Source organism: Girardinichthys multiradiatus, chromosome Y (assembly GCF_021462225.1).
Source record: "Girardinichthys multiradiatus isolate DD_20200921_A chromosome Y, DD_fGirMul_XY1, whole genome shotgun sequence".
Classification (NCBI taxonomy): Eukaryota; Metazoa; Chordata; class Actinopteri; order Cyprinodontiformes; family Goodeidae; genus Girardinichthys; species Girardinichthys multiradiatus.
In genome coordinates, this window is record NC_061818.1 from 829,066 (window position 1) to 852,834 (window position 23,769).

Below are 23,769 nucleotides of genomic sequence, written 5' to 3' on the forward strand. Positions count from 1 at the left end.
CTCTCTCTCCCTTAGACATAGTTATTGGATGGTGCACTCTCTCATCCTTTAGACTTGATAACTGACCAAAGCGTATTTGCCTAGCTGTGTTTCTATCCTAAATGAAGCCACCAAAGGAGCTACGACTGCCTTTACGTTTTAATTTTCTTTCACATAGAAAGTACTCCTGGATCAGTGCTTCTTTGTTTCTTTTTTTTGTGCATATGCATTGTCTTCTAAAACCCCCAGTCGGTCATGGCAGGTGGCCGCTTACATTGACAAATGCTTACAGGCTATATGGCACTTTATAGCCCCTATTTATCATTTTGACTTTATGTGCATTTGATAATAAAGGTATTGTGCTACTCTTGTGATCCTAACATGGTTAAACCTTGTGAATATTGATGCTTTGTGTGTTTGCATGGTGATCATAGCTAAGTGGGCCAGATGACATTTTTTCCATTCATTCTTTTTTTTATAATTTTAACATGAATAATAATATAAATGAATGAATAAATAATGCTAGTTAATGAAAATGCCATTAAATTGCCACTGAGAAGCATAAAAACACCTTTTTTCACATTTTTATGTGAACAGAAAACATGCTGACTGGTGTGTCCTTAGGCTGCTGTGCTCTACTGCTTTAATGCAGGTTGGAATGCCAAAAGGGGGTAGATCTGTGGTATTGATAGAATACCATTTGTCATGTGAAAAACAAAAACAAGCACTCACTGTGTGTGTGAGCCAATGTGTGTTCTGGAAGGTGATGGGATGGTCACTGGGTCAGTAAGTCATGGGACCCTCTCTGATATCTATAGGATCCATACTGGACTGCTGTACCAGTACGGAGACAGGATAAAGAGAGCCAGCTCTTAGTCTTTCCTTAGCTCCTCTGATCTCAGATATCAACATTTAGTATGTCAAAGGGCTGATGGGTGCTTATACCTACAGCGTTAATGTTCTTTTTCATATATTTATCAAAGGTAATAACATATAAAAACATTATTCATTGATAAATAGATCTTATAAGCAAACTCCTGGAGGGAAGGATAAACAGGAAATAAGGATGAAGCAGGTGGTGATGGAATATTGGATGGATGGATATTCTTCTGCAACCTATAAGCAATTTAACTCAGTTGATTTAAATTCCACCAATTACCAATAAATATCTTGACGCACTTTAAAAGACAAAAAAACTGCAGTTCACAACCACAGAAAATAAATCAAAGGAATCCAATCCAATAAAATCCAATCACACAGACAAATTCAGCTTACATTATCCGTTTTTAATAGAGTAAAGGGTGCATGAATACGTACCTTTCGGTTCAGTATGCACATGGACTGAACCAATACAGCGTTGTTTTAAAATTGAACACATGCAGAATGTTTACGTATACAACTAAGTGCACATAGCAACAGTCCATGGCACAACTGTTAAACGTCACACCATAACAAAGCAATGTGGAATCTCAGCTATCATTAAAGTCTCCCATTTAAGGAAAGTTAGGGGTTTCTTATTCAGCTACAGAAACAATGAGAAGAAAAAGAAGGTTTGTCAGCATTTTTCCCAACCCCTAACTGAATTACTTACCCTAAACAACTTCAGGGTAAATGTTAACATTAAAAAAATCCTAAATAACAATCTTCACCATTTTTAGGTGTTTTTATTATTAGTTTATCCAGGTCTGTAACTGATTATCCATCATTAGTAGAACATAATCAAACCAAATCTCCAGTGATTGAACATTTTTCTATAGAAATGTATAACTTGGACAACATGAGGTGTAGAAGCAGAGGTTGAGCTGATTGGGCTGCCAACAGAATTGAAACGTATTCACAGGATCAATGTTTGATGAGATATAAGCATAAATAAAACCACTGAATATCTTTTCAGGATCTAATCATTTCACCAAGATTTAAGCAACAAAACCTTACACCTGCATCACCTTTGGAAATGTAAAAAATGAGGATCATAGAACTCGAGGAGTAGAACACTGTAAGATTTTAAAAGGTTTTTTATATAGATGAGAAAAGAATCCTATGTTCTAGACCCAGAGTGGGCTGGTTTCCCTGAGTTTAAGAACAAATTTTGCAACTTTCACTCCATTTGCATGTGTGGCAACCTTCAACTTTCCTAGTGGGAATTCTGTGGGACACTTTTCCCCTGATTCTACTGCAGTAAGGGGTAAATATAAATACCAGGATCTTGATTTTTAAATGCAGTTTTTAACAAGAGGCAGAACTTGTGGACACACCAGACTAAATCTGGAAGGGATTTTCACCTCCAGCAGGATTTATTAACCCTACTTGATGTAACAGTGTTTATAAATGCAGTAACAAACAGCATTTAGGTGAAAACAGTTATTATGAGCATAGCTCTCTATATAATGCTCTGATCTACTTACACTATACAACAAGCAACATGTAAGTAAACAGCAGGAAGATGAGAGGTGCCAGAGAATGTGCTTTTGGGCTGGAAAATGGGGATTAAAACAATCTTGAACTGGATTCCTCCATAATCCAGTGAGATATGTTTCTGGTTTGAGAAGCATCTCTGTCCTTCAACTGCTATGCCCTACAGCAAACCTTTAAGGTCATAACAGATCTCCCTCAGAGAATTTCATTTTTGTCTTTATGTGCCTGCTGTGATTGCTGTTGAAAGTCATATTTACTACTTGCTTTATGAATCAGAGGCTGGGATGCAGCAAATATTGGTTGCAAATAATGTCCAAACAGCAGCAGGTCCGTCTTGAATCAGGAACAAAGGAATCTGACCTGATGCTCTTGAGTCTGGCCAAATAAAACTGTTGTGGATGAGCAGGTTGTTCATATGGAACTCTGACAAACTTCTGAGGCAATAATACCTAGAATCCTTAAATTGTGATTAAAGACATCTACCAAGTAGTCATAGGTGAGTTAGTTTTTAGCAGCATTTTGGCAGCATTTTTTAAATATTGGTAATATGTGTTTTTACAAATTTAAATTTCTGTTTCATGACTAATCCATAGAATCATCAACTTTCCAGATTACCTGAGAGCTTTCCCTATTGCTGTATTCAGGGACAAAAACAGTCACAGTAATGGTTCTCTAGCCCATATTGGCTGGCTTTCACTAAATAAAGGCATTTCTACAAGAATAAAGAACAAGGATTGGCGATATGGACAGAAAATGTCATTGCAATACTTTGTGATATTTATTGTAATAATGACAAAAGCCACAATAAAATTTTGTATTAAATATTACAAGTAGTTCGTATGTATTAGCAGTCTTTTTTAGGCAACTGTATGGCTGTGACTGCATGTCCCTGCATACACCTGCTCTTAAAAACAAACCTATGTTGAAAAAATCATTCTTTAGGATGCCAGTTACATTAAATGTGTTTTTTAACCACTAAACTGGACAAAGTGTAAACTTTATTTAATCATATTTTTTAATTTACTTACATTTATTATTGTTTTCATGAAACCATCCGTGGTGAAACTAGTGAAAGACAATGCTGTCAATTGGTAAATGCCCATCACTATTTAACACAATATGATGCTTTTTGTAAAGAAATAGTCAGTTACTTGTACTTTTAGAACAGTGTTAACTTGAAAAAAACTCTAAGTTGTGCAGCTTTAAGTTCCACACTATGGCTGTTGGTTTTGGGGGCAAATGGAAAGATTTCCAATAATACAAACCTGTCTTTCTTCTATGTGAGAGAAACATCTAGCAGATTTCATAAAGGGAACAACGAGCAATGTACAGAAAACTCAGGTCACTTTTTCTGTCATTTAATTAAAAAGACTTTAACGCATAAGAACTATGTCTCTGAAACTTTCAGTGGTTTCAGAATGGTAACATTTTAAAACCTTGGTATCTTGGTAACCGGTCCATTCCTGTTACTTATGTTTGTCCTTCACCTCCACTGCAGCTTGCAACCCTGCTAATGTCTAATGACTGAACTAAAGTGTCAAAGAGATCAGCAGAGACTCTGTCTAAAGGCTAAACTAATTTGTTTAGAAGCCCTGAAAAGCACCTGTCTAAACAGAAGAATGTTAGGGACAAGAATCAAAGCAGAGTAGTTTTTCTCGCTGTCTTTGGCACTGTCCCCAGCAGGGCTGTGAGCCATGACCGATCACCCTGAGGAAGAGAAAACTATTTTAATTGAGACTGTCTTCTGCTCTCCATTCAGAATAGCCTAATGTCTATTAATCATTTTCTTTATGTTAGCCTGTTATTTAGTCCGTTCTAAACTAATCCGTACCTCATATACTTTGTTTCAACAAGACCGGGAAAACCTTTTAATAACACTGACAGCAGCTTTAACATTTGATGGATTGAGAAAATTTCAAAGGTGATGGTAGCAAGGCAGAGGCAAGAGGAAGCATGCTCTTTAACAAAACGCTGCGAGCAGAAATCCATTCAGTGTGATTGTGAGAGCTCCATCACATGACAGTAAGAGCACCTAATCCCTGTTAACACTGCACTTAAAAGGAAGGACATTTGCACCTCACTGTTCTGTATGGAAGGCCCAGATACAAAGATCTGCATAAGAGACAGACACACTAGTGCTCCATTTTGTTTTTATTTGAGACAAGTAATGGCAGGACATTTGAAGGTATTTTCTTTTATGTGATTGCTTGGTGAAAGTGTGAATACCTAGTGTGATGGAGTGGTGAGGAAATATCAACAAAATAAGAAAGTAAGTATAGGTTTTTATGGATAAAAAATCCACAAAGTCAAATATGGTAGAATTTTGCCAACAACTTTATACACCCTGGGTGACCTTTTCTTCTGCAAGAGCAACACAAAGTGTCTGGAACAGTCTCAAGCTTAGTAGTAACAATTAGAGATGCATGGAGAAATTAACTGGTGACCAAAATCGACTGATCTTTAGATGCTCAGTCACCAACCAGTCGGAAACTCAGAATTTCTTTTTCCAGTCAGTGATCAGACCTTTATGGACAATCAACAGGAAACATTCCTTAAAACTGGAATCCCAACTTGGTGAGCATTTCCACCAGTTTTGGGAACCAAGCATGACTAATCAATAGCGGGGGTTACAAAATGCAGGGGGAAGCGTGGCAGTGAGCTTGCTGAGGTGAGTGCAATGTTCCTTTTTATGCAAAAAAAGAGCATCCATACACAACAGTTAATATGGAAAAGGAGACGGCAACTCAAAAACAACGGTATATAGAACGTTTTCATTTGCATATGTTCAGCATCCACAAATGTAACAGAAATGAGTAGTTATACAATGTGTTTTTTTTTTTCTTTTGCAAACATATTAATGTTTCTACCCTACAGTCTTCTCCTCTGTACTTGTTGCATATACAGGTCCTTCTCAAAGTATTAGCATATTGTGATAAAGTTCATTATTTTCCATAATGTAATGATGAAAATGTAACATTCATATATTTTAGATTCATTGCCCACTAACTGAAATATTTCAGGTCTTTTATTGTCTTAATACGGATGATTTTGGCATACAGCTCATGAAAACCCAAAATTCCTATCTCACAAAATTAGCATATCATTAAAAGGGTCTCTAAACGAGCTATGAACCTAATCATCTGAATCAACGAGTTAACTCTAAACACCTGCAAAAGATTCCTGAGGCCTTTAAAACTCCCAGCCTGGTTCATCACTCAAAACCCCAATCATGGGTAAGACTGCCGACCTGACTGCTGTCCAGAAGGCCACTATTGACACCCTCAAGCAAGAGGGTAAGACACAGAAAGAAATTTCTGAACGAATAGGCTGTTCCCAGAGTGCTGTATCAAGGCACCTCAGTGGGAAGTCTGTGGGAAGGAAAAAGTGTGGCAGAAAACGCTGCACAACGAGAAGAGGTGACCGGACCCTGAGGAAGATTGTGGAGAAGGGCCGATTCCAGACCTTGGGGGACCTGCGGAAGCAGTGGACTGAGTCTGGAGTAGAAACATCCAGAGCCACCGTGCACAGGCGTGTGCAGGAAATGGGCTACAGGTGCCGCATTCCCCAGGTCAAGCTACTTTTGAACCAGAAACAGCGGCAGAAGCGCCTGACCTGGGCTACAGAGAAGCAGCACTGGACTGTTGCTCAGTGGTCCAAAGTACTTTTTTCAGATGAAAGCAAATTCTGCATGTCATTCAGAAATCAAGGTGCCAGAGTCTGGAGGAAGACTGGGGAGAAGGAAATGCCAAAATGCCAGAAGTCCAGTGTCAAGTACCCACAGTCAGTGATGGTCTGGGGTGCCGTGTCAGCTGCTGGTGTTGGTCCACTGTGTTTTATCAAGGGCAGGGTCAATGCAGCTAGCTATCAGGAGATTTTGGAGCATTTCATGCTTCCATCTGCTGAAAAGCTTTATGGAGATGAAGATTTCATTTTTCAGCACGACCTGGCACCTGCTCACATTGCCAAAACCACTGGTAAATGGTTTACTGACCATGGTATCACTGTGCTCAATTGGCCTGCCAACTCTCCTGACCTGAACTCCATAGAGAATCTGTGGGATATTGTGAAGAAAACGTTGAGAGACTCAAGACCCAACACTCTGGATGAGCTAAAGGCCGCTATCGAAGCATCCTGGGCCTCCATAAGACCTCAGCAGTGCCACAGGCTGATTGCCTCCATGCCACGCCGCATTGAAGCAGTCATTTCTGCTAAAGGATTCCCGACCAAGTATTGAGTGCATAACTGTACATGATTATTTGAAGGTTGACGTTTTTTGTATTAAAAACACTTTTCTTTTATTGGTCGGATGAAATATGCTAATTTTGTGAGATAGGAATTTTGGGTTTTCATGAGCTGTATGCCAAAATCATCCGTATTAAGATAATAAAAGACCTGAAATATTTCAGTTAGTGTGCAATGAATCTAAAATATATGAATGTTAAATTTTCATCATGACATTATGGAAAATAATGAACTTTATCACAATATGCTAATATTTTGAGAAGGACCTGTATTGTCTACAGCTTCAACCTGTCCCCAGGTGACATTACAGTTCACGCAGAAGAACCAAGTATTCTGCGATACCTGAGCTGAACTAGAGTTCGTGCTCTGGAACCTCTTTTCATTGGTGGAAGCATAAGACTCTGTTTCGAAATCACATCTCGGGAACTGGAACAGCCTCTGAACCACGGTGGAAAACGGGTGATTAGGTGTGACGAGGATGGATAGTATCATGAATGACTACATCAGAGTAACAGGTCATGTTAGATGTGTTTGAGATGAAGCCAGAAAGGACAGACTGAGATGGTTTGGACATGTAAAGAGGAGGGATAGTGAGTACATCAGTAGAAAGATGCCGAGGCTGGAACTGCAAGGCAGGAGTCCTAAAGGAATACCAAAGAGGAGATTTATGGATAGAATGAAAGAGGACATGAAGATAATGGATGTGAGAGAAGAAGATGCAGAAGATAGGGTTAGATGGAGATTGTGTGCACAAACAAGGAATTTGCCTTCAGTTTCAAGCTCTCACTACATACAAACAATAATTAAAAACATACAAACTTTAGAGGAAATCAAATAAGAATAAAAGGAACAGTATGGGGCATAAGGGAAGATTGCACGACCTGTATAAGTAGGCTTAAGTCCACGACTTCCTGTCTGCCTACTTTCACCTAGCCAAAAAAAAAAGCCTGTTTTGTGGATGACAAACAAAAGACAGACTGAATAATGGCAGTGTGGAAGATGACCAACAGCTCCTGTAGTAGGTTGTACTTCTTAAGTTGCCGCAGGAAGTACAGTCTGAACAGTGTTTGTGTGTGGACCAGCTCAGGTCCCAAGAAAAGGTGGTTCCTAGAAACCAGAAGTGATCCACAGCAGACACAGTGTTAAGGATGGTAACGGTAGGTTGTGTAGAAAGAGTTATCCAGAGGTTCACAGTCATTTACACGGTCTTGAGCAGGTTAAGCTCCAGGTGGATCTGACTGCACCAGTGGACCAGTCAATCCACCTCCTATCTGGGAGATGGTGCCGACGATGGCAGCCTCGGAGCTTCGCTCTCTCTTTCTTTGTGTATTTTGTGTGTATTTTGTATGTTTTTCGAGCCACAGTACTGCGGTCTCGGGCCACAATTCTGTGGTATCATTCATCAGAGAGGAACTTCTCAACATCAGAGAGTCCTCTTTTTTTCATCATTCCTCGATCCGAGCTTCACTGAGCTTCTGGCGAGCAGAACCGCGGCACTCTATGGGATACTGCGCCAAAAGCGTCGTAGGGGAAAGTGTGCTGGCGCGCTGGTAAAGCTCCGCCAAAGAGGACTTCACACACCACTGCCTTCAATCCATCTGGCAAATGTCCGCTCTCTAAGTAACAAGATGGATGAGCTGCTTCTTCTCACCTGTAAAAACACGGACCTCAGCGAATCAGTGGTTCTCTGCTTTACCGAGACATGGCTGAGGGACAACATCCCGGACCGCGCAGTGCTGTTGCCGGACTTCCAGCTGTTCAGAGCGGATCGCAGCGCAGAGCTATCAGGGAAAAAGCGAGGAGGTGGAACTTGCTTTTATATAAATGAAGGTTGGTGCAGAGACATAAAAGTAATGGGAAAAAGATGTAGTCCTGATCTGGAGTCATTTTCCATAAACTGTAAACCGTTTTATTTAATGAGAGAGTTTTTCTCGTTTATAATAATTGGCTCATATTTTCCACCCCATGGCTGCACTTCTGCCGCTGAAAAACATCTCGCTGAGCTGATTACAGACCTGGAGAAAAAATACATGGACTCTTTCATCATAATACTGGGAGATTTTAACAGAGCAAACCTCTCTGATGAACTGCCCAAACACAGACAGCATATTAAGTGTCCCACCAGAGACAAAAACACACTGGACCATTGTTACACAACTTTGAAGGACTCCTATCATGCTGTTACCAGGGCTGCTCTGGGATTTTCGGATCACTCTCTTATCCACTTCATCCCAACATACAGGCAGAAATTAAGAACTTCCAAACCTGCAGTTCACACTGTTAAGAAGTGAACTGAGGAATCAAAGCAGACGCTACAGGCCTGCTTTGAATGCACAGACTGGACTGTTTTTGAAACTTCAGCCACTGACCTAAACCAACTAACTGATGTGGTGACATCATACATCAGTTTCTGTGAGGACATTTGTGTGCACCAAGACATTCTGCATTTTTGGGAATAACAACCCATGGTTTATTCCAATCTCAGTGGAGATTGGGCGCAGTACAGGCAGGCCAGGAACAACCTAACAAAGGAGATCAAAGCAGCCAAGAGAAGCTACAGTGAGAAGCTAAAGAACATCCTTTCTACAAGTGATGCTTCGACTGTATGGACCGATCTGAGAAACCTGACTGTCTATAGGAGCCCCCCATCCAACAGAATCCTCGCCTGGCTAACCGTCTGAATGGCTTCAACTGCAGACATGACAGCAAGCCGTTCACACCTCAAACCATCTCTTCCACATCCCATTCAGGAACAAATTCTTCCCATAAAGTAACCAACCCCCTACCTTCAGATCCTCTGCCTGCACTAAAGATCTCTGAGGAAGATGTAAATGGACTCTTTGAAAACAAAGAAAGCTGGAGGACCTGATAAAGTCTCCCCATCATGCCTGAAAGCCTGTGCAAATCAACTTGCTCCGATCTTCATCCGGATCTTCAACAAGTCACTGGAGACATGTGAGGTCCCCTCCTACTTCAAACGATCCACCATCATTCCAGTGCCCAAGAAACCAAGCATCCTAGGATTGAATGACTACAGCCGTGTAGCCCTGATGTATGTGGTCATGAAATCCTTTGAGCGGCTGCTGTTGAAGCACCTAAAAGACATCACAGGCCCCCTGCTGGACCCCCTGTAGTTTGCTTACTGAGCAAACAGGTCAGCAGATGTTGCTGTCAACTTAGGTCTACACTTCATCCTGCAACACCTTGACCACCCAGGGACGTACGCCAGGATCCTGTTTGTACACTTCAGCTCGGCCTTCATACCAGACGTCCTCCACCAGAAGCTCACCCAGCTCAACGTCCCAGTCTCCACTTGTCAGTGGATCAACAGCTTCCTGACAGACTGACAGCAGCAGGTGAAACTGGGGAGCATCTTCTCCCGCACCAGATCAATAAGGACTGGTGCCCCCCAGGGGTGTGTACTATCCCCACTCCTCTTCTCCCTGTACACAAATGACTGCACCTCAGCGGACTCGTCCGTGAAACTCCTGAAGTTTGCAGATGACACCCCTGTTAATGGTCTGATCCAGGACAGTGATGAGTCTGCATACAGACAGGAGGTGGATTGGCTGGTACACTGGTGTTGTCATAATTACCTTGAACTCAACCTACTCAAGACAGTGGAAATGGTGGTGGACTTTTGGAGAACACCACCCCCATACACCCCCCTCACCATCCTCAACAACACCATGTCAGCTGTGGACCACTTCAGGTTCCTAGGAACCACCATCTCTGAGGACCCGAGATGGTCCTCACACATAGACATTGTTTGGAAGAATGTTTGGAAGAAGGTTGTACTTCCTGAGGCAACTCAAGAAGTACAACCTTCCACAGGAGCTGCTGGTCATTTTCTACACTGCCATCATTCAGTCTGTCCTGTCTTCAACAATCTTGGTGTGGTTTGGCTCATCCACAAAACAGGACAGGTCCCCGACTGCAACGAATAATCAGGTCTGCAGAGAGAATCATCAGGGCTGACCTTCCCTCCATCCAGGACTTATACAGGTCTAGGGTCAGGAAAAGAACTGCTAAAATCTCTGCAGACCCCACACACCCTGCACATTAACTGTTCAGAGTTTTACCTTCAAGCCATCGCTACAGAGCACTGTTTACTAAAACCAGCCGCCACAGAGACAGTTTCTTCCCCCAGGCTGTTTCTCTAATGAACATTTAATAGAGTACCAAACAACTGCATACTGAAGTTGCAAATGCACCTTTGTATAAATGTATATTTAAGGACATAAAAATATATGCATAAATATATCTTATAACGCATTAAACAAACAAAAACAAAAGAAAACCCAGAGAGCAAAGTGTATCAGAGTCAAATTCCTTGTTTGTATGTACGAACTTGGCAATAAAGCTGATTCTGATTCTGATCTTTATACAGATTCATCATTGTCCTGGACCATTAACAGTGGTGTCATCTGCAAACTTCCGAAGTTTCACAGATGCACTGAGGTGCAGTCATTTATGTACACAAAGACGAGGAGAGGAGAGAGACCACACCTCTGGGGGGCGCCTGTGCTGATGAGTCTTGTGAGGGAGAAGATGCCGCCCCAGCCTGTCAGGAAGCTGGTGATCCACTGACAGGTGGAGGCTGAGTGAGAGTCTGGTGGAGGATATCTGGGCTGATGGTGTTGAAGACAAAGCTGAATAGGCCTGTCACAATAACAAATTTTAATGGACAATAAATTGTCCCAGAAATTATTGTGATAAACAATAATATTGTCGTTTGGACACCATTTTCAACTGATATGATTAAAAGCATAATAATGCAAGTAGCTACACCCTCTCAAAGATCAATAAACTTCAGTTTCTAAAAAACATTTAGAAAACGGGCAAAACTGCCAGTAAGTGAATCCAAAGTGCTCCCACACTGCAGCTGACGCATTTGGCTTTGAAACCAATTCTATCTCTGGTTTTCCAAATCTCAAAAAGCGTTTCTCTGGCTTGCAGCTCCTCACGGGGGTCTCAGGCTACACTCTACGAGACCATGCCCCTGGCAAGTACCTGATGCAAGAGTTCACTCTTCCCTATGCTAGGGGAACTAGAAGGGGAGGTGTCACCCAGTCTCTTTAGTAGAAAAGAGGGAAACACAAGGAAAACAAACAAGCAAGCAAATGGAAATTTTCAAGTTAATTTAAATTTATCATGTGATTAATTTATCCATGCAATTAATTTATTTTTTGCTTATTGAGACATGCCTAAAGCTGAAGTCAACAAACTGGATCTTCTGATGCTGAAACAGCCTATTCAAATCTTCCTCAGCGATCTTTAGTGCATGTAGGGGGTCAGAGGGGAGGGGGTTATAGAGTTCCCTTTCCTTTCCATCTCAGTGTCCTTTGCATTTGAAATAATTCCAAAACAATTCTAACAAAGTTTTCTCTGTATATCAAATGACTGAATGTACGCCTCAAATTGGACGCTCGTGCACTTTGAAGCTAGACGCTTGATATTAAGCGTCAAAATCGCTCTAGATGCCTAAAATGTCCCTACGGAGCAAAGTGCTGACAGACCCGCATTGGGAAGAGCTACCCTTGTTTGCCGGTCTCTTGTGTACAATGGTAGATGTAATTGGGAGAATGGCTTGGCTTATTTGCTGAATAACGACAGGACAGGCACAAGCCGCAACAATAATGTCCCTTTTCCACCGGTCCGTTTCAGCCGGTGCAGCTCCGCTTCACTCAAGGAGGTTGTGGCAGGAGAAGCAGCGAGGTGAGAAGCTGCTGTCTGGACTGGTGAAGCTCCAAAGTTTGCCTGAAGAAGTTCTAATTTTAGGCTTAATGAGGAAGTTTTTGCTCCTCCTTGAACTGCCACCTTAACGTGGTGGAGGGGTTTGAGTGCTCAAATGATCCTAGAGGCTATGTTGTCTGGGGCCTAAATGCCCCTGGTAGGGTCTCCCATGGCAAACAGGCTCTAGGTGATGGGTCAGACAAAGAACGGTTCAAGAATCCCTCATGAGGACAAAAATATCGAGGCACGTGACGTCGCCTGGTACGGCGGAGCCGGGGTCCCACCCTGGAGCAAGGCCTGGGATTGGGACTCGCTGGAGAGCATCTGGTGGCCGGGTCGCTCCTCGCGGGACCCGGCCGGGCCAAGCCCGAACGAGAGACGCGAGGCCATCCCCCAGTGGGCCCACCACCTGCAGGGGCAACCGTGAGGGACCGGTGCAAAGAGGATTGGGTGGCGGACGAAGGTGGAGACCTCAGCGGCCCAATCCCCGGATGCTTAGGCTGGCTCTAGGGATGTGGAATGTCACCTCGCTGACGGGAAAGAAGCCGGAGCTTCTGCGGGAGGTCGAGAGATATCGACTAGAAATAGTCGGGCTCGCCTCCACGCACAACGTGGGCTCTGGAACCCATCTCCTTGAGAGGGGTTGGACTCTCTTCTACTCTGGAGTGGCCCACGGGGAGAGGTGGCGGGCTGGTGTGGGTTTGCTTGTTGCCCCCCAGCTCAGCCGTCTCGTGTTGGGGTTTACCCCAGTGGATGAGAGGGTCGTATCCCTGCGCCTTCGGGTTGGGGATAGGTCTCTGACTGTCGTCATGGCCTACGGGCCGAGCGGTAGGGCGGAATACCCGGCCTTCTTGGTGTCCCTGTCGGGGGTGCTGGATAGTGCCCTTCCCGGGGACTCCATTATTCTGCTGGGGGACTTCAACGCCCACGTGGGAAATGACAGTGACACCTGGAGAGGCGTGATCGGGAGGAATGGCCTCCCTGATCTGAATCCGAGTGGTGTTTTGTTATTGGACTTCTGTGCTAGTCACGGATTGTCCATAATGAACACCATGTTCAAACATAAGGGTGTCCATCAGTGCACTTGGCACCAGGACACCCTAGGCAGGAGGTTGATGATCGACTTTGTTGTCGTATCATCAGACCTTCGGCCGCATGTTTTGGACACTCGGGTGAAGAGAGGGGCTGAGCTGTCCAATGATCACCACCTGGTGGTGAGTTGGATCCGCTGGAGGAGGAGAAAGCCGGACAGACTTGGCAGGCCCAAGCGCCAAGTCTGCTGGGAACGCCTGGTGGAGCCCTCGGCCAGGGATGTATTCAACTCCCACCTCCGGGAGAGCTTTGACCAGATCCTGGGGGATGTTGGAGACATAGAGTCCGAGTGGACCATGATCTCCGCATCTACTGTCGATGCTGCTGCATTGGATGAAGATCAGCTCCTCCAAGTCCGAGGCCATGGTACTCAACCGGAAAACGGTGGCTTGTCCTCTTCAGGTTGGAGGGGAGTTTCTGCCTCAAGTGGAGGAGTTTAAGTATCTCAGGGTCTTGTTCACGAATGGGGGAAAAATGGAGCGGGAGATCGACAAGACGGATCGGTGCGGCTGCCGCAGTAACTGTGCCGGTCCGTTGTGGTGAAGAGAGAGCTGAGCCGAAAAGCAAAGCTTTCAATTTACCGGTCGGTCTACGTTCCTACCCTCACCTATGGCCATGAACTTTGGGTCATAACCGAAAGAACGAGATCCCAGATACAAGCTGCTGAAATGAGCTTCCTCCGTAGGGTGGCCGGGCACTCCCTTAGATATAGGGTGAGGAGCTCGGCCATCCGGGAGGGGCTCGGAGTAGAGCCGCTGCTCATGTACATCAAGAGGAGGCGAGTTGAGGTGGCTCGGGCATCTATACCGGATGCCTCCTGGACGCCTTCCTTGAGAGGTGTTCCAGGCACGTCCCACCGGGAGGAAGCCCAGGAGACGGCCCAGGACACGCTGGAGGGACAATGTCTCTCGGCTGGCCTGGGAACGCCTTGGGCTCCACCCGGAGGAGCTGGAGGAGGTGTCTGGAGAGAGGGACGTCTGGGCATCTCTGCTGAGTCTGCTGCCCCCGCGACCCGGTCCCGGATAAGCGGAAGACGACAAGTACGAGTACGAGGAAGTTTTTGTCTTCCAATGATAAAATACGTCACAAAGCTGAGTTTCTCTGAATGGTTGATGCGGCGCCTCAACCTCCGAAAGTTCCAGTTTCTCTTGCATCTGCCGCTTTGGACGCGCTGTACACACATCAGACACCTGAAATCTCAAAACACACAGCGTTCGACGCACAAAGCACTTTAAAAACGTGCCGCAGGACATCTCAACGCCTCAACACATGCATCCACAATAGAGTTTGCATGAAACCCAGATGCCCCTTATACTCACATTGCGTTTGGTCTGAACCCACCATTAGGCTTTATACAGAAGTTTTTGTCTCAGCCATGGCAATAATAAGGACAAGGACTTTAAAGCGCAAAACTACAGACTTTTGACCGTGGTAAAGTTAGTTTGAGGTTGGATATTGGACATTCGTGCTCTGTGGATTCTTCCCGTTTAATCGATATAGGCAATCTGATTACAGGCAGCTGCTCTCTGCTTGCTCCATCCTCCTGCAGACGCTGCTAAAACAAGAGCAGAGCTGCAACATTTACTACATCCATTAAGCATAGTAACCCTGACAAAGATGTTGTTCCTATTAAACAACATTTAGAGCAGTTCTGTTCCTCAAAGACATGGTCCAATAATTGCAACTATTTTCTTGAGAATATTTAAATGAGATGAAAAAAATAATGCTCTTTACTATTTAATTCAAAGATTTATTACCCTATTCTGTTAACAATGAGAACATCAGTCAGTCATTTTCTACCGCTTATTCCATAGTGGGTCACGGGGGAGCTGGTGCCTATCTCCAGAAGTCTATGGGCGAGAGGCGGGGTACACCCTGAACAGGTCGCCAGTCCATCGCAGGGCAACACACAAACAACCATGCACACACTCATTCATACACCTAAGGGCAATTTAGAGTGACCAATTAACCTAACAGGCATGTCTTTGGACTGTGGGAGGAAGCCGGAGTACCCGGTGAGAACCCACACATGCACGGGGAGAACATGCAAACTCCATGCAGAAAGACCCCCGGTCGGGAATCGAACCCAGGACCTTCTTGCTGCAAGGCAACAGTGCTACCAACTGTGCCACCATGCAGCCAATGAGAACATGAATTCTAGAATTGCACCGCTCAAGGTGGCAGCATACAGTGGCTCAGAGGTCTCAGACCAAAAACAAAAGCCACAACACGAATGCAAAAGCCAAAATGGAAGTGACCTGTAGTGGATGTACCGGTGTTACACCAAAATCTGTGACCCATCACAATCTGTAGCTCAGCTCAATTTCAAACGTGCTCCAATGTGTTAGATGTCCTGCACTAATAGCTGGCTCGCCTTGCCAGCTTTCAGCTGACCGGGCAGTCAAGGCTCGCTATACTGGGGGAGGACCAAGCAGATATTTCAGATTTACACAGCTATATTCTCACCTAAAAACACTGTAAAAATTCCTTTTGTTTAACAAAAAGTGCAATATATCCAACTTTTTTCACAACTTTTCTCTCTCCTTCGGCTATTTCTTAATTCCGTTTCAACAATCCGCATTGAATAATGGGATTGGGTGTGCCACAAAGGATACACCGCACTCATCCTTCAAACCTGGGGAAAAAGACATGTTTGCCTGCCGCATTTGGAGAAGGCTTAAAATTTGGACAGCCATCTTATGATGGATCACAGATTTTGGTGTAACACCAGTACCATCACTTTTACTGCAGGTCACATCTGTTGTGGCTTTTGCATTCGTGTTTGTGGCTTTTGTATTTGGACGGAGACCTCTGGGCCACCATAGCAGCATGTTGGAGTAGCTCTGTTATTTTTATTATGATATAGTTATTTTAAGAACTCTAAGTCCTCTTCTGGAGAATTAAAATTTATTATTTGGATGATTATTGTCTCCGATATCAAATGATGTGCAGCTGGGAAGATTTTTGCTGATACAATTTTAGTTTTGTACATTTGTTATGATGTGAAACCATAGCAACAAGGTGTTTTTTTTACAATGGGGAGCAGCTGATGAATATCTCAAAAGATCAAATAATACTTCAACTACAACCCCAAATCCCTGGTGAGTTGAAAAGGATGTGCCGTGGATGCAGAGCAGGAGCAAAGAGAAGAGAGAGAAGGAGGAAGATCAAACCATCTCTTCCATCGATTATCATGGACAATGTGCGATGATTTCAATTCAATTTAATTCACAAATACTTTATTCATCCTAAAGGGAAATTAAATGTTGTTGATCTTATTATTCAGGGTTCTTCTAAGAGCCGCTGTAGATGCTAATGCTGGTGTGCAGTAAGGATCTCTGGTAGCAGTCTGTCTTACAGCAGGGCTGAAGATGAAGAAACCTCTGACTAAAAGAATTTGGATGAACTCCAAGCCATATAAAGGATCCAGCCAGAATATCAGGAATGCAGTATGTGTTTTACTGAAACATGGCTGCAGGATCATCCCCGACTTCAGCGTCTCTCCGCCAGGCTTTCTGACCTAATGAGCAGAGAGAGATTTTAAGAGGAACAAAAAACGCAAAGGATGTGGATTAGCAGCGTTGTCAACAACAGATAGTGTAATCCAGGACATATTTCTGTGAAGAGTTGTCTCTGATGCCCTGATATTGAACTGTTAGCAGTACGTTTCCGTCCATATTATTTACCCAGAGAGTTCACCAGTGTTATTTTGGCAACAGTTTACGCTCCACCATCAGCTCTTGCCGACACTGCATCTGATGTCATCAGCTCAGTTGTTGCTAAACTACAAACACAACACCCCAATGCATTTGTGGCAGTATCTGGTCATTTTAACCATGCTTCCCTCTCTGCGACACTTCCAACATTTCAGCAGTTTGTCAGCTGCTCTACCAGAGAAAACAAAACACTAGATTTGTTTTATGCAAATGTCAAGGACTCATACTCATCTCTAAAGACCTCCTTTAGGCAAATCAGATCACAATCTTGTTTATCTCTGTCCCCCTTGTTCACAGACATCTTGTTATAAAGAGAACCATAGGAAGATGGTCACATGAAGCTAAAGAAGCCCGGTGAAGTTGCTTTGAGTTTACAGACTCTGGTGCACTGTGTCAGCCAGGTGAAGAGGACATCAGTGCCATTACTGAGTGTGTAACCGACTATATGAGCTTCTGTGTGGATAACACCATCCCCACCAGAACGCAATTATCCCCAATAACAAACCCTGGATCACCAGTGACCTGAAGGACCTGCTTAACAAGAAAAAAGAAGCCTTCAGAGAGGGAGACAGGGAATTATTGAGTATCCAGAAGCAACCTAATGTCAAGATAGGGAGCTGGAGAGCAAGTTCCAGCAAAACAATATCCGAGATAAAGATATGAGATGAAGGGATGAAGAACATCACAGGCTTCAAGCAGAAGGAAGATCGAACCGATGGCTGTCTGGACAGAACCAATGAACTAAACGCATTCTTCAATGGGTTCAGTTCAGAAGAGAGCTCAGCATCCTTCTCTCACAGCTAAACAGACATCCCTCCCTCCTTTGACCCACATCTTTCTTGTCACACCTCAAATATTTGATCTTCTACCACAGCCATGGATCCATCTGCTTCTACATGTTTGTGTTCAACCAAATCAGAAGATGCTGATGCTCTCTTTGCCTCCTCCTCCCACCTGTTTGTGTCAAGAAATCAGGTGAAAAGGCAACTAGAGAGACTGAACTGAAATAAGGCTGCAGGTCCATTGTTTCAGCCCTAGAGTCCTGAAGGTCTGTGCAGAGCACCTCTGGCCAGAAGAAGGTTCCAGTTTTGTGGAAGACCTCCTGTCTTGTTCCGGAACAAAAGAAAACTCACCCACCAGCCCTTAATGACTATAGATCTGTTTTCCTGACATCCCACATCACAAAGGTCCTATAGAGAGACTCCTGTTGGCCCACCTCAGAAAGTAAACAATAAACTTTCAGGACCCCCTTCAGTTTGCTTATTACTGTGGAGTTTGAGTTGAAGATGCCATCATACATCTGGCTTCAACAAATCTACTGTCTTCTGGACAATGCCAGCAGCACTCCGAAGGCCATGTTCTTTGATTTCTCCAGTGTATTTAACACAATTGAACCTGATTTGCTTTATCAGAAACTCCAGAAGACTCAGTTTGAGGCCTCAACAGTCTCCTGGATCAAAGACTACCTGATAAACAGACCACAGTTTGTGAGACTGAAGAGTTGTGTCTCTAACCAGTTAGTCAGCAGCACGGGAGCACCACTGGGGACTGTACTCTTACCATTCCTTTTTACTCTGTACACCTCAGACTTCCAGTACAAGACAGACTTCTGTCGTCTGCAGAAATACTTGGATGACTCTGCAGTTGTGGGGTGGATCAGAGATGGACAAGAAGATGAGTACAGGAAGGTGGTGGTCCATTTTGTGGCATGGTGTGGAAACAATCATCTCATTTTGAATGTGAATAAAACAAAGGAGATGATTGTAGATTTTAAGAGAAAAAGGAATAGGTCAAACACTATTTCCATTATGGGAGAAGTATAAATACCAGCGTGTTCACCAGGACAGTAGACTAGAGTGGAGATGCAGCTATGAAGCCATCTACAAGAAGGGACAGAGCAGACTGTACTGAGGAAGCTTAGGACCTTTGGTGTTTGCAGCAAGATGCTGCATATCTTCTATAAATCTGTTGTGGAAAGTGTGATCTCTTCTACCATCATCTGCTGTGGAAGCAGCATCAGAACCAGGGACTTAAAAAAGCTCAACAAGCTGATAAAAAAGGCTGGCTCTGTTCTCAAGACTCCTCTGGAGATCATTGTGCAAAGAAGGATTCTTCATAAAATGAAGAACATTATGGAGAACCCTGAGCATCCTCTCTTCATGAGACTGTCCTACAACAACAGAGTATCTTCAGTCAGAGGCTTCTTCAGATCTGCTGTAAGACGGAGCGCTACAGGAGATCCTTCCTGCCCACAGCCATCAGCATCTACAACGACTCTTTGAAGAAACCTTCATAATATGAGCTACAACAACATTTAATTTCCCTTTGGGATTAACAAAATATTTTTGAACTGAATTGAAATGAATTGAACTGAATTAGGAACAGATTGTGTTTTGTATAATTATAATATGTTTAAGATTAAAACAGATGAGAGAATAAGAACACCTTCATCTTAGGTGTTTTATCTTTTCAGCCCTTGGCTTTTCACAGATGAAATCCAGTCCAACAACCATTCAACAGGTAAACTCATCTAAAGCTGTTCTAACACCAGCTGTTTCATGTGGAAAAAACAAACGGTGAGACAGATCTGTCAGAAACTACAGATTATATGCTAACTTCAGCTAGTAACAACATAACCCATCTTCTAACATTATTTAGCCCAACTGTAACTTAAGGAACATGTTAGAGATTTTAGCAATCATTTCCAGATTCATTCAGACATTTCTTTAACTACCTACTTATGTTGGATCAGCAGATTGTGGCTCATTAGCAGGTAGGTTAATTTTCCTTTTTGGCACATTTATCTTTAAAACCACAACTGTTCAACAAACTTAAATATGCAAAAAAAAAAAAAAAAAAACAGGATATTTTGTTTGCTGAAATTGTCTGCGGTTATCAAACTAGTCCTGACATTTAGTGGATGATCTATTGAACAGTGTTCTAACCCCCTTAACTGCCCTGATTTTTATCATCAAGGTGAAAATTTTACTTTGGTAGTTTCAGGGTATTTCCTGGAATGACTTATCTGAATGATTTATAAGTTTATCTGAACAACAGTGTAAAAAGAAAACTGAATTTTATCTAATGAAAACTTTGAAGGCCCAAAGTTAATTCAATGTCTTCCATTTGACAGAGATGTAAAGCTGGCTGGCACAGTAAAATAAAGGTTTTTTTATTAAACTAGAAAACTACAACAACTAATCTTAGACTTGTCAGAAGGGTTCTGATTGTTGGTTTTGACATGCATTTAAGGTTCTCTAAACAAGATTTTCTGTCCCCGCTTTGCCCTGGTGCGGTGCTGGACTATATAAATGGGTCAACACATAGGGGGAGGATAGAACATACAGGTCCTTCTCAAAATATTAGCATATTGTGATAAAGTTCATTATTTTCCATAATGTCATGATGAAAATATAACATTCATATATTTTAGATTCATTGCACACTAACTGAAATATTTCAGGTCTTTTATTGTCTTAATACGGATAATTTTGGCATACAGCTCATGAAAACCCAAAATTCCTATCTCACAAAATTAGCATATCATTAAAAGGGTCTCTAAACGAGCTATGAACCTAATCATCTGAATCAACGAGTTAACTCTAAACACCTGCAAAAGATTCCTGAGGCCTTTAAAACTCCCAGCCTGGTTCATCACTCAAAACCCCAATCATGGGTAAGACTGCCGACCTGACTGCTGTCCAGAAGGCCACTATTGACACTCTCAAGCAAGAGGGTAAGACACAGAAAGACATTTCTGAACGAATAGGCTGTTCCCAGAGTGCTGTATCAAGGCACCTCAGTGGGAAGTCTGTGGGAAGGAAAAAGTGTGGCAGAAAACGCTGCACAACGAGAAGAGGTGACCGGACCCTGAGGAAGATTGTGGAGAAGGGCCGATTCCAGACCTTGGGGGACCTGCGGAAGCAGTGGACTGAGTCTGGAGTAGAAACATCCAGAGCCACCGTGCACAAGCGTGTGCAGGAAATGGGCTACAGGTGCCGCATTCCCCAGGTCAAGCCACTTTTGAACCAGAAACAGCGGCAGAAGCGCCTGACCTGGGCTACAGAGAAGCAGCACTGGACTGTTGCTCAGTGGTCCAAAGTACTTTTTTCGGATGAAAGCAAATTCTGCATGTCATTCGGAAATCAAGGTGCCAGAGTCTGGAGGAAGACTGGGGAGAAGGAAATGCCAAAATGCCAGAAGTCCAGTGTCAAGTACCCACAGTCAGTGATGGTCTGGGGTGCCGTGTCAGCTGCTGGTGTTGGTCCACTGTGTTTTATCAAGGGCAGGGTCAATGCAGCTAGCTATCAGGAGATTTTGGAGCACTTCATGCTTCCATCTGCTGAAAAGCTTTATGGAGATGAAGATTTCATTTTTCAGCACGACCTGGCACCTGCTCACAGTGCCAAAACCACTGGTAAATGGTTTACTGACCATGGTATCACTGTGCTCAATTGGCCTGCCAACTCTCCTGACCTGAACCCCATAGAGTATCTGTGGGATATTGTGAAGAGAACGTTGAGAGACTCAAGACCCAACACTCTGGATGAGCTAAAGGCCGCTATCGAAGCATCCTGGGCCTCCATAAGACCTCAGCAGTGCCACAGGCTGATTGCCTCCATGCCACGCTGCATTGAAGCAGTCATTTCTGCAAAAGGATTCCCGACCAAGTATTGAGTGCATAACTAATAATAAAAATAAACACACAGGGCATTACCCAGGACACAAAAAGGATCTTACTAACCAAAAGCTAAAAATAACAAATGAGTCTGAAGCAAAACCTGCAGAAAACAGCACATAATAATAAACAACTCAAAATAATCCCAATGCAAACAAGAGAGAAGCAAAAACACCAAGAGCTGTCGATCATGACAGGAATATCAGTAACCCACTATTTAGAATAGTTTAGTCTATTTTAGATTGGCCTGCAAAAGATTGTGTCATGATTCACTAGTTGATTTAAGTCAAAGTAAACACGCAATGAATTCATGAATGCAGAGCACTTTCTCTGTTCTCCATACCTTTCACATCATCTGGAAATCTCTGCCAAAAAAGCCAGGAGTTAGATCAACTTCATTTAAAATTTGCTTAATTTGCTTTAGGAGGGGCAGGGTATTAAATATATTTTCTTCTGTAACAATCCTTTAAATATTACCTTGATATGATAGAGTTTAACTAATAGATCTCTAAGTGATTCAATAAACTCATATATATTAGTTAATCAATAAACAACTATGTTTAAAATACTGCATTACCTCCACATTTTGATTTGAGGTTTTGGACTGTTCCACATACTATAAACTGTTTTGAAGCTCTGACTAGATACATAGAAACATCTTGTGTGCAAATCTACAAGAATCTAATTTTATTTTAATAATAATCCAATTTTCTAATTCTTCTATTTTGACAAAAGTAATTCTGATTGTTGTAAAAACTAAAAACAGCAAGTCTATTTTTAACTATTTTTACACTCAGTCTTTACTGTTGGATCTTTAAAACTATCAGCACTCCTTTATACATTTCTATGTTTGCACTAATTAGATCACTGTAATTTCTTATTGTGTTAACTCCAACTTAGAGTGGTGGGAATTAGTTTAAATAATTGAATAAAAACATAAGCTTTTGGAATACTTAATTAAAGTCTTGTCATCAGATTCTGATTGTGATAAAATAACCCCTGGACAAGCTCACTCGTCTCCCTTCGACTCCAACCTGTCCCAGCAAAGATTATTGATGGAATGTCTGCTGCAGTCACAGTGCTAGAAACATTTAAAGACCTCCTTTAAGGCAACTAGTTTCTTGTCTAGTACACTAGGAACAGATGCAGGTGCCCCAAGTTCACCAAACTTTCTGTTCTATGATACAGAATCCTACCCCACTCTTTGGTTCCTAGCAACATGGTTAAAGTCCAGCATGTGCAGAGGTGTGTTCAGAACGAACATCTGTAGACATTGAGGAAACACAAAACCAAAGCACAAGCTCATTTTGTGTAGGCACGTGACACCACTGATTGGCTCTAGAAAATGACTCTATTATAGCTGAAGTGAGATCAGAACTACCCTGTAATATACTTTAAACACAGGCAATTAAGCAGACAAAGTTAATAAAGAGAACAGTAGAACTTGGTCAGTGTTCTTTGCTGTTATGAGAACATCTTTGAGGTCAAATATTTTCCTTGTGTTCTGTCATCCACCCAATATGGTGCCAGTCCAGATGGAAAAGCAGTGGACCTAAAAATAGGAGAATGATAGCACACACAAGCATGTTATACTGAGGAAAAACAGAAAACCAAAGAAATACATGTTCTGCAGTTTATCTGAGCTGCTGAGCCAATATATTCAGTTCTGTACTCAGTTTAGAAAGAGATCAGATGATTAGAAGGCATCCTAATGCTCCTGTTGGGAAGAGCTGCCTTTAATTTAACTTCATTTAAAATTTTCAATTCATAATAATTAATAAACCAAAGTATTTAGTAGTAATTTAATTCAGTGTATGTCTATATAGTGGTCATTCACAACAAATGTCCTCTCTAGGCGCTAGGATTTTAAAATGTACTCTATTAAATTTTATTTTAATTCTATTCTAGATT

General features: G+C 42.7%; 1 protein-coding gene across 3 annotated transcripts in view; it reads right to left on the bottom strand.

Annotated features, from left to right (window-relative positions):
- LOC124864967 (neuronal-specific septin-3-like) overlaps positions 1-23,769 on the bottom strand; it is a 108,736-nt gene that overhangs the window by 78,339 nt on the left and 6,628 nt on the right. The window contains exon 1 of one of the 3 annotated variants that reach the window (XM_047359914.1): positions 712-813. The exons of the other annotated variants lie outside the window; for them this stretch is intronic. The gene's annotated coding sequence lies outside the window, so the exon portion shown is untranslated. Of the gene's footprint in view, positions 1-711; positions 814-23,769 lie in introns of those variants that run through there. 3 annotated transcript variants of the gene reach the window in all.